The 12,500-nt window shown below is 48.1% G+C and overlaps 1 protein-coding gene and 1 pseudogene across 1 annotated transcript in view; one reads left to right on the top strand and one right to left on the bottom strand.

Annotated features, from left to right (window-relative positions):
- LOC126578599 (mpv17-like protein 2) overlaps positions 1–12,500 on the top strand; it is a 14,736-nt gene that overhangs the window by 484 nt on the left and 1,752 nt on the right. The gene's annotated exons all lie outside the window — the stretch shown is intronic.
- LOC126579020 (uncharacterized) lies at positions 2,661–6,429 on the bottom strand (annotated as a pseudogene).

Raw genomic sequence — 12,500 nt, 5'->3', positions numbered from 1 at the left:
TGATGTGTTTAAAAAAAAACGAGGATGTCGCGCACCTGATCGCCTGTTCCGGCAGTTAAACCAATCAATTACTAAAGCGATTTCGTATGAATGTTTATGCTGAAAAAGTTCCCGCCACGCGAGCTTTTGCGATTGTTTTCCAAACGTTAAACCGCCCTTTCTATTGTTCTTTACAGTAGCTAGGATGTTCTAAAATTTAACATAAAAAATCAAACTTTAGGTGCTTATTCTGTAGCCGGCGATACATGAAGCGTAAACTCTCGTATAAACTCAGAATGTAATGCCAAAAAGTTTACATTTGCCGTTTACACGGTGTAAATAGATTATAGGTCCACGGAACATAAATCCTAGCGTAAACGCTGTTTGCAAGCGATTTGCCCCACTACATTTCCTGTTTGTGGTTTGCATTAATAGTGAGTGTTCATTACTAGCGTTTTTAATCTTTTTCTTTGGAAAAAAGATTCTATTTTTCTCTCAAAAGTCGATTAAAGTTCAGTGTAATTCGAATTACGCGTCTCAACCCGGTCATGTAAACATGTTCAAGTGTAAATTAATTTTATATTTACGCTTGAGTTTACGCTTCATGTATCGCCGGCTTGTAACTTTCGATTACGATGGCCTCAGGCGTTCGATTCATTTGGTTCATTTTGTGTTCATTTTGGTGTTCACGATCGCCTGCATGTCGAGTGCATTTTTGTGGTCGACAGCTGGCGTTCTGTTTACATCGAGCATCGAGCATCTGAAAAACAGTTATAGCGTCCTGATTGTGCATCAATAATTTCTTTCTGCTAATCGTATACTATTATTACAAAGGTTAAGTCGTTTTTGATACAGAAAAATCAAGTTAATTCACAGTTTTTTTTTACTCCAAACTGTCATTTTGAATGTTTATTGTTTTCGAAACGTTTCGAAATTCGCATGAATCATCGAACGCCTGAGGCCATCGTAATCGCAAGTTACAGAATAAGCACCTAAGCACCTAAAATTTTCTTTTCCGTGTGATTTTGTACAGATTCGCCGCAGCTACCGCACGCAACCAGTGTGGCAAATGCTTAAGCACCAAACTTTCCGAATGTCAGATTATGACAGCTGTCAAGTCCGGCCTAAACGGAAGTCCGGCCTAAACGGCATTTTCTTTCGCACGACGTCAGCACGTGGACAACTTTAGAATCCGTGGACAACCATCGAAGCACGTGGACAACCATCGAAGATATCCATCGAAAAAAGTACGTAAGTATAGTACGGAATATGCATCGAAAAAAGAATTTTTGAACTGAAAGGAACGTTGCTCTTTTTTGCAGAATGTCTGAGTCAGCACCAGCGCAGACAGTAGCAGCGACGGGAGGACAAGCAGCACCCGCGCCGGGAGGACAAGCAGCAACCGCGCCGGGAGGACAAGCAGCACCCGCGCCGGGAGGACAAGCAGCACCCGCGTCGGGAGGACAAGCATCACCCGCGCTGAAAGGTGCACCGCTGAGTTCGAATCGTGCTGGAACACAGCATCCATACAAACGACGGGGGGGTTATGAGGCTCAGAAAGCTCGGCGGAATGCCGCTAAAAGAGCCCTTATGGAGTTATACGTGGAGATGGGAAATGCTGCCGTTGATATAGCCCGTGATACACAGGAAATGATTGAGCTGCGCTTACAGACGTATAATAATACGTCTACTCCACGCAATAACAACCAATACTACTACTATAGCAAAAACAACAACAAAAAACAGTGATTCGTTCAATAAAATTTGACGGTTCAATAGAATTTGACCAGTGTGGGTTCGCTGAAACGGAGTAAAATAATCATGATGACAACAACGGAACACAAAGGCTGCGTTCGGGTGGTCTAAAGAGACAGAAGTTGAACAATGGTGATAGCCACTAGTTCCGGTAACAATGGAGAATCTAGCGCCGGTGGAAACGGTGGTGGTTCCGGTGACACGTTCTGGAGAGCGGCCTCTCCCTTCTTGGCGGTCCAGCGAGTGAAGAAAGCCAACGCCAGTCGGCGATCGATGTGGCGACAACGATGACCGTCAATGTGCTGCAACTCGCTCGAGGCTCATATCACGCCTACAAGGATCGCGAAATACAACATCCACAACCAGCTACAGCAAATATTCGAAACGGTTAACCACCGGGACATTGATCCGGAAGCGTACTATCGCGCTGTGTTGATGATGCGTTCGATTGCGATCCAGCGCCCACAAGCCATGGCCAAGATATGCACCGAGCAGCGACTGATAAAGGACTTTAATGCAACTGATAAAGGAGCTGCATCAGATCACACCCGGTTCGGGTGGTGCAACGGGATGAGGCACTGCATCCGCAGCCACCGCACCAACCCCATCGACATCGTGGGAAGCGCCGGAGGAGCCAATGTCGCCAACGACGGTGGCATGCCCGTTGAGGTGGATGCAATTGAATCGCTTGGCTTGGAACCGACGGCTGGCATTCAAGCCCTGGCCTCACTAGAAGCTTCCCACTCGGTGTTGGATTCCCCCATCTGCGCGACCTTAAATTCTTAATGACGAGCTTAATACTCTCAACAATTAATTTTTCTTCATCATGCGGTTCATTTGGGAGCGATTTATGGCGGAAAAGATGACGATTTTGTTGTCGAAACCCTTGCCGTTGGGGCGAGCGTAACGGCTGGTATCGAGTGCGATGGGACACTTGCGCAAATCACGATCGATGGAAACGGCGGCCCGGTTCAGGTGACCCCGGTTCAAACATCCTTGCCTGCCACAGGCTCATCTTGTTGGTCGATCTAGCGTACTCTTGGATGGATTTGGCCATCTGATCGCACCGCTTCTGATGCCCTTCGAGATGGCGTCAGCTCGGGGTAAGCTCCAACATCCGGAACCCACGGAATGGCACCGCTCCTCCTCGTGTATCCTCCTCGTCATCGACATCAATCACCTCATCATCGTTTTCATCCTCAGGTCCTTGCGTCCGTTCCATCCGCCGCGACGATGTCTCCAGTTCGTTTGAAACAAATGTGGTCGGAGAAGGGAGCGGTGTGCTAAACAACGTGTCCTCTACAGCCACACAGCCCTCCTCATCGGTAGAGGGAGCGGAAGAATGGTGATCGGGTGAGGGTGAGAAGAGGTTGAATATCTGCGCCCGGTTCGCCACATCACCGCTCGTATCATCCTCGTTCCAGGCATACGGATCATCCGCTTGTCCATTCGAAGCGGCACCAGGCGAGGACTCGGGACTCCATCGCCGTCCACACCGCCGCAGCTTTCATCACCGACCGTCTGCAGCGTGTAGAGGGGTGCTGCTGGATCCTGTGGAGTACCCAATTGATCCACGATACGAACCGTACAGCGTTTACCGACGATGAGGGAATGGAACGTTTCCACCGCTGGTCTTGTCCATCCACTAGTGTCCGCTGGTGCGATATTGGCTAAGCGCAGTCGGTACGTTTGTACCGGTATACGTGTGCAGATGGTTTCATCCCAAAGATCCGTCCCATTGCACTGTTCCACGTTACCGTAATCGACGAACTGTACGCTATAGTGATCCTTCTTCACCTCCAGCACCTTACCCCGGTACCAATTACCATCGAGATGAAAGCGGGCAAGGCACGGATCTCCGTTTAAAAGGCGCATCTTTCTTTTCCCCTGCTGCTGCTGCTGCTGTGCGCTCTCGACGTGCAGTCGAATTGTTTCGGCCATACGTGTTAGCAGCGGTTTCTGACACTCGTCGTGCAGATACAGTGCACCATCGTCCGCGACAAACGTGGGCCGGCCGACGAAAACGGTCTTCTCGATGGGTGCAGTCGGTGGTAACCAGTCGCTAATCGGCATCGGCTGCTGATCGATCAGTGACAGCAACTCACCGCACTCACTGTCCATGGCTGATCCGACGATGGCACTCATCCTCACTGAAGCCGACGCCGCTTGGTTGCCGGTGACATCGTCGACGGTTCGAAAAAACTGCTGCAATCGTTCGAACCTCGCACAAAACTGGGCACTGATCGCTTCCTCCAGTAGCGCCTCCGGATCGTCCCTGCCCGGGGACGTAATGCAATGTGCCAGACCGTACTCAATGAGCGTTTGGTTGATGTTGATGTAGCGATCGCGTCGTGGTGCTGGCGGGGGTATTTCTTCTTCCTTCAGGGCCCACAGTACCACCGGTGGCTCGCTATCTCCCTGCTTCATGTTAGCAACATCCAGAGAGATGGCGTGCAGGGATGAGGTAGCGATCGATTTCTTGAAACCATCGAGCGACGTTTTATGCCACTGCTGTTGGCCTCCTATTGGCACCACATTCCCCAACTGGCAGCGCACGGCACCGGGTTGAATTTGCTGGAAACGTGACGGTAGCCGGGCGACGTTCGTTCGATGTACCTTCACGCTTTGTGCCGTATCGATCAGCAGCATCTGGTAGAACAGTTCCGCTACCTCGGTTACGCATGCACGATACCATTCGCTATCACTTCCCGGGCTGGTCGGTGTGAACGCAACACACATTTCTCCGATGGTACGTTCTTCCTCCGGCTGCTCGGGCTCCTCCTCCAGCCCAGGGACCGGTTCAACGACTTCGATCACCTTTTTGGTACGATCTGCCAATGCTTTCTCATGACCAAAGGAGATGGCGTGACCATTTCGAACGAGCTTTCTGTAAAGGGAGATGGCAACACGTTAAAACGCCCTCAAATCGTCGAAGCACGCATTCGATAATTTACCCATTGATGCATGTATCTTTCGTTGATCGATTCAACAGATACAGTAGCACGCTGTAAGACTGGTCAGATTCGCAACGTTCGATCGTTACCTCAAAATCGCTCGTTTGACTTCCGACGACCGTGTTGAACTCTGCTATCGCCTCCTTAGACCAGTCGGGCTCGTCGCAAACATCGGCGATCGCAGTTACCTTGGGAATGATGTGCGCCAACCGGCACTCGAGGGCAAGCGGATGCATCCAGTAACAGTCAGCGGCTGGATCGAGCAGTCGTATGTTGTACCACGGTACACACGCGTACTGACGACCAGTATCGATCGCCTTGAGATCACACTCGGCCAAACCGACCTTCTCGATTCGGCAACGCATCCAGCGTACCGTACCATCGTCTCCGTCGTACCCGAAAACACAAATCAGCCCAACGAAAGGGTGATACACTTTCGGTGCATTTGGCCCGTAAACATCCAACAGTTGCTGCAGAGGTTCGAGTTTCGTCTTAAACCACAATCTTGGCATGAGATGAAAACTGTTTGGCGAAGTGCTGTGCAGAATGGTACACGGAAAGGTCAGCAATTTATGGTGATGGCAGCATTTTCCCGTAGGGCTTGAACCGGGCTTGCATCCATTTTTCATGCCTCTTGATTACCGAAGCAGGGGGGCCGGAAGTAACCAAGGTAGAGGAGACCCTGCAAAAACCAAGGTAGAGCAGAGCCTCTCGGAGGGATTGTGGCGGTTGCCTGGTTGAGCATCCTTCCGGTACCAGCAGATCAACGCTTTTCGAGTTTGCGCTCAGAACCATCATCAGTGTCCGGTGCGCTATCAAATCGATCAACACCTGACAACATTCAGCAAGTTTCGCATCCTGTCCACCTGCCCGTTCCGGTGGGACCATCGCGAGCCCGTACAGTTGCACCTTCTGCACACAGAAATCGAAAACGCGCAGATCCTTTGAAATCGGACATATTTTGCTCGCCGGCACTTGCTCCTGCGGTTTCTCTGGACACTCCGAGACGTACTGTTCAGCATCCAAACTCATCTCAACAACATCTCCGCCATCTTCTGTGAGTGCTGCGCAAAAAGCTCGCGCTGAACAAATATCTCGTGCGGTGAGTTCACGTTGGTCACTACGACCGTATGCAGTCTCCTCTCAGTTGAATCGGCTGGTGCATAAGTGACTTCGATGACGACGAAGCACTAGCTGCGACCGATGCGGTTTCCGGCTTATCCTTCACAGGGCTCTTGTCCTTTCGTTTCTGTTTGTGCTTTGAGGAGCTGCCACTACTGTGCCGCTCGAGTTGCTGCTTCAATGGTGGCGTCTTTTCCTTCTCGCGCTGGGACGATGTACAGTCTGGCGATCGCTTGCCGCCCTTTTCCTTCAGCTTCTCATTTGCCTGTGCGGTATGGGGTAGCAATTTAACTTCCACATATTTCTTGTTTTCGGTAACTATGGTGCCGTAGGTCGGCATAGATCGAAGGAACAAAGATTCTTCCATTGGATGGCCATGTTGCCACGCTTCCTTCGATCGACTGTCGGTAGCTTGATTGTTTTCGATCTTTTTAACCTGCTTCAGATAGCGTTTCAGTCGATCGTGCGCCTGCTGCAACTGCTAATAGCAGCTTCCGGACTTGTTCCACCGTATCCAGGTCGGATGGTGCAAGCTTCCGGATCGCCGGTCCCAAAGAGTCCGCCCGTTTCCGGTCCAGCAGCGGCGTTTCGGTACGGCATTCCTGGCACACGACACCATTGCGGGTGCGAGACTCGATCACACACGACTCGCACAGAACGTGCTGGCAATAGAGCCGCACGATTGCAGCCGGATGTAGAATTCGGAGGGCGAGCTGACCGGCGACAACACCTCGACACGGACACGACACGGACGCGCTCTTTTTGCTCGCTCAATCCTATCGTGCATGCTAAGGAAGAAATAAAACCTGATGAGATCCGACGATAATGCCGTATTTTCACAGAAATAACTTTCCTACTTTCCAATCACTCGATCGATCGAATCGATCTTGTTGTTTATGTTAACTAGTTGTCTGTCAAAAATCATGGCGTCCGAAAGTGCAAGTCATCTTGTGCAAAAAAAAGTGACGGATCGGATCGGCGTCACTTTTTTCCCGTCGTCGGCCAAAAGTGGTCAAGGTAAGAGTAATTTGTTCTAATTTTACTTAATTTTATTCTTTTTTTGCAGGTATCACCCCATCGGCCGAACCACGATGGATTTCAGTCAGTTCAGAACCTTCAGTGTAAGTATATTCTTTTATTTGTAATAGTTAATGTAATGTAATGTTTTTTCTAACATATACACGGGCGGACGAACCGTATAATCGTGCGTTATTGCTAAGACAATCTTGAGCAATAGAAATTTGCTCAAGTGGATTTAAGTGTTTTAATAAGTTTAATAAGTTTGTTCTTGTTAAGTTTTAACCAATACCCAGTGAGAAACTATAGAGCTCGCTACAGCCAGTGAGCACCCCGCGGACATTTTCCCCTCCCGGGGGGTGAAATTGTGAGCACCATGCAACATCCTTCGCGCTATCCTTGTTTGGTTCAAGCTAATTTTTCTCTGCTTTCTCACTCTCCGTGCCCCTCTCGATTCACCCGTGGTGCTATCCTCTTTTTGCTTCAGACGGATTTTTTACTCCTTTCTCGCTCTTCGTGCCACCCCCGAGTCATCCATGTTGCTATCCTCCACTGGCTTTAGGCAGATTTTTTTCCCTTCTCGCTCTTCGAATGATCCTGCGAGGATCATCCGTGTAAAGATACGCGGTGCTCAACGCGATTACATCTGTATGCGATCGAGTTTGAGCTTTGACGAAAAGTGACCCAGGCAGCTCTCTGGGCTTTTCTCCTAAGAGAAAACGAACAGCATGTTTTTCGGTGAAAAACACGCGAAACGCCCCTCAAAACATTTTTAAAATTAGTATTAATGAATAAACAAAGCATCACACTGCATTTCATTCAGGTTAAAACACTTTTTTGTGAAAAAATGTGCATTTTGGAGTGAAATGGTGATTTAGGGAACTTTCAAATACACCCTACGCAAAAGAACAGGAGAGAAAAGGACGGAGATAGACCTCTCTCTCAGATCCGAAAATCATAAGATTGGTCGAAGAGTCTTTCCGAAAGCTGAAAATGTGCGTCAAGTTTTTCAGTGAAAATACCTAAAACACCGCTTAAAACATGTTTAAAAACATTTTTAAAATCAAATCAATTTATAACAATGCATTACGTTCAGGTTACAACAATTTTCAAAGCAATGTTGAACATTTTGTACTGAGATGAGGATCAACAGAACTTTCATGATAACCCCATACGAAAGAAGCGAGAGAGAAGGACGGAGAAGGATCTGTCAAACGTGTTTGTTAGGTTGGAAAGCTGGTCGGATGCTGATGATCGCGCTGCTGGTAAGTTTGCCAAAAATATGCATAATTTTAACACATTTTGTTGGTTTTCCATTCTTTACAGATCATTTATCAGATACAGCAGCAGAGCCCAAACGATTCGTCGTGATCTGGTGAGTAATTAAACTGATATTTGGACGATCAAGTCCGATGCCGTACCATTGCCTCTTTCCAGAATGTTCCGGTACATGCATCGCCAGGAGATCGGAAAACGCTGTGAAAACGTTTTACGGTGAGTAAAAAGTGTTTCTAAATGATTATAAAGGTATTGCAAGTGTTTTGAAAGTGAAAAAATCTTCTTTTTGTGTTTTTCTAGCCCTCCGAGAGCTGCGAGCCGTATGTGTGAATGTGTGCCGTCCATGCGAACGGCCTGTCTATGGGAACGTCCTTTTGGATCCTTATACGGCCAACGAAGGAAGGAAGCATTGTAAGGATGAGGTATGTTTGGTGCTAGTGTAATGTGATAGATTTTTAAAAAAGTGTGAATAAATATTATGAGAAATGAAATTGCGAATTGTGAGAACATTTTATGCGCACATCCGAAAGATGCAGGGGGTTGAGGGTAGGGTAGGGAGGGAGGAGGGAATGGTAGGGTAGGGAGGGGGGTGGGGTGAACCTAGGGGGGCACTGTACGATCACACGCACACCACTGCGACCCGCATTTCACCAATACACGCACATCCGGTTCATCCGATTCATCAAAAAATGAGATACCTTAGTAACGAACACAAGCGGTTTCCCTATTAAGGGGTGCTCTGTTCGATACTAAGGGCATCCTTATATATGGTAACTAAGGTGTCGCGCAACAACTCCGCCTGCTGGGCAGTGAGAAGTTTTCTATGAGACCCAGTGTGCATTGAGAAGGTCTTCTCACTATAGAATATTTTCGCGGTCGAGTCGCGGTCCCACACGCGATCCAGAAGCGTTTGTACCGGTTAGCGAAAACGAACGCGACCCGCTCTGGTGAACCCCCCCACCCCAAATGAACTACGCTGTGATTGGTAGATCAGCCATTTATTTTCTATTTCTCTTTGCTGACGTCACACGTCATACATCGTCAGTTTTCTGCGTTCCTGCTCGGCCTGATGTTGGGTGCGTCTACAACGCCAGCTTTGCTTACCTTCACAATCACTTTTCTAACACTTTTCTGCACTTGCACTTTGCCGCCAGCGGAGAGCGTGCGTCCCGGGACTTGGAAAATTTTCGACTGAGCGCGATCGGGACTTAGCCGATTTTTGCTCGAGTTGCTCCGTCTCTTGCTTCTATTCCTCTTCCTTTCGCGCTGCCGTCCGTGTTGAACATGCTCGCGTTCGCTTTCGTTCGCTCTTCCTCTCTTCGCACTCCTCCCTTCCTCCGCCGCAGCCGCGCTCCACAAACTCGCGCGCGAAACACCCTCCCTCTCGCGGTTTCTTCCGCTCTTTCCCCCGCTACCTACGATCGATTTTATAGTGAGCGTCGCGCTCGCCTCTTCCTCGTCCCCCTCGCAGGCAGAGGGGAAACCAAAAACCTTCTCATTGCACACTGGGGATGCGATGGAATCTCAGTTAAAATCTCACTACGGCAGTTTGGCCACTTTTCAACAACTTTTCGGAAACTCGCTGATTAACTTTTTTTTGACTTGGCACCATCCACGAATATTTCCAAGCGGTGGGGTAGGAGTTAACACGTAACGTGTATTGTTGTAAAGGCAAAATAATGGCAGTGGGTGGTTCAAAGGCTAAAAAGTTACATAAAATCATCTTAAACAAGAAGTAACATCGAATCGAAATCTGTTTGATCAGCCCATTATTCAAGGAAATTTTAAAATAACTAAAAAAGTAGCTGTTCAAAAAAATAGCAGTGTTTCAGCATTCCTCCATTTTCACCATTTCTAAAAAAGGTTCCGAGGTACTGGTATTGTTTTTTCCACTTCAATACTTTGTAGTATAAAAAGAATTGCCTTTACTTAATTTACCTTCTTTGTTTTTATTAAATTCCGAGTCTGCACAACAATGCAAAAAATTTACCAAACACCAAAAGAACTACGAAAATAGCTTTGAATCGCCCAGTGCTGCTATTATTTTGAACAGTGGAAAACAGACGTAGCCCAACATTCCCATACTAGTATATATAATTGTCCTATGTAGTATAAAGCTCCATCCATTGCAAGTAACTCTTTCGATTCCACAGCTGCCCCCCGACACAGAGGTGGTGTCAGACGATGAAGCTGAACGTATAAATGCCGAAAATTTGGACTCCGCTGGAAAATTTCCGCCACCGCGATATGAGCCATCGCTCTGTAAAGGGTGTGGCCGGGAATTATCTAATATGTCTGCGGAAGATGTAGCCACCCATCTAAACGACTGTAAACTACAGCGGCAAAGATTTCAATGCACGGAATGTTCAAACACTTTTTCATCACGCAGCGCCATGCACCATCACAAACGCAAAGTGCATGACAATTCCCGAAACATTAAATGTGAACATTGCAATCACCATTTCCACACAAAGAAGCAACTGCAATGTCACATGGCACAAGATCATCGTAAACTACAGCCGCGAAAATATAAATGCACGCTTTGTACAAAAACTTTCTTAAGATTATACCAAATGAACCGTCACAGAAGCAAAGTGCATGACAAATCCCGAAAAATTAGATGTGAATTTATTATGTGCAATTACTATTTTAACACACACACGCAACTGCAACGTCACATCACAATTGATCATAACCCAAAAACGGTTGAAGAAATGGAGGAGATCGCCGTCATCTACGATGAGCCAACATCAGGCTCTACAGTATTAGCCGATGCCTTGTAAATGGAAGATGGCGGCAATTCCATCATCGATGATGATCGATCGCAAGTGGAAGATGGCGGCAATTCCATCATCGATGAAGATTACATCGATGATGATCGATCGCAAGTGGAAGATGGCGGCAATTCCATCATCGATGAAGATTGCAGCATGGACGATAAGCCGGCAACTGCCGAGGAGCATGCCGTCATCGTCGAATTGCCGGCAACTGCCGAGGAGCTTGCCGTCATCGACGATGAAAATCCTACCCACAAATATGTTTGCACACAGTGCAAAAAGAATTTCAAAAGCAAAGATACTTTGCGTAATCACATTCGCAAAATTCACCGGAAGCCAGAAAGTGCTTCAAAAAGGGAACCGCTTATTTGCGAGTTGTGCGGATTGGGTTACAAATGCAAAGATGCTTTTCGTAGGCACATGCACAAAAAACACCTAGAGCCAGAAAGCGCCACAGCTTACTTGTGAGCAGTGCGGAAATAATTACGCAAACCCGGACTCATTGCGCAATCATGTCAGAAAACAACACCAGTAAGCCAAAAAAAAACCGGTCCGTCGCGGGATTCTCGCGGGATTCATATCACCAAATATTGGATAGTCATATCCAAAAAAACAGGTCCGTCGCGGGATTCTCGCGGGACAGCGATTCATATCGCCAAATATTGGATAGTCATATCCACAAAAAACAGGTCCGTCGCGGGATTCTCGCCGGACTTATGCTCCGCAAAGAGGAGAAGAAGCCTTCATCTCCTGAGCCTTCTTTTCCTAACTCCTACTCATCGACGTCCTCGTCGTGCGGAGTGGTAACATGCCATGTCACATTTCTTGTGCCATGGCATGGCCAACGATGAGAGGGGGGGAAGCTTTCCAATTGGAAAGTTTCCTTCAAAGCCTATTTAATCTCTATTACATCTGTTTTTGTTTTCATTTGTTTCAATTTTCAGATTTCATGCTCTACTACAACAAACTGTCCGAGCTTTGCTTCTTGCCGCGATCGATGACTACAGTCGGCTCCGATCAGTTGGGAAATGCCGACTCCGCGAGGAAAGCTCGTCCGTGATGAGCACAACGTTCGTCCCAGAGCGCGTGCCAGAAGCGACTCCAGCTCATCTTTGATCATCGACCGGATACAAAGCCGCTGTTCCCCCTCCCGTGCGGCGATCCTTACGGGACGATCCTGAACTCCCTTCCGAAGGTGCGCAGTATCTCTACGAAAAATGGGCAACAAGGCGATGCGTTTGGAGGTAAAAATTGGTATCTTTATCCCAGAAGGTTTCCAAGCTTCGTAACTTGGTAAAAAAGACCCGCACCAACATCATCCGCAAGCTGCTGCTAGATCGCAAACTCTGGGCCGGCAAAGTGGAGGCGAGCAGCAGTACTCGCCGGGCTAGAAAGAAACTGGAGGATGTTGCGGCTGAAGGTGGGCCAGATGGAGTTGCCGCTGCGGCCAAATTCCAGCAAGGACAGATATTCACCCGTGCCACCATTGCCAAGGCGGTTAAGGAACGGGCCGACAACTGCCAGCTGTACGGGCAAGCGAACCTGCTGAACCTGCGTGCCATCCGGCGCTCGAGGAGCTGTGCATTTGTCTCAGCAATCGGGCCCAGTTTGAGCTGGG

The sequence above is a fragment of the Anopheles aquasalis genome, chromosome 3, assembly GCF_943734665.1.
Source record: "Anopheles aquasalis chromosome 3, idAnoAquaMG_Q_19, whole genome shotgun sequence".
Lineage (NCBI taxonomy): Eukaryota > Metazoa > Arthropoda > Insecta > Diptera > Culicidae > Anopheles > Anopheles aquasalis.
Note: the sequence above shows the minus strand (reverse complement) of the source record. Positions and strands in the feature narration are given on the sequence as shown.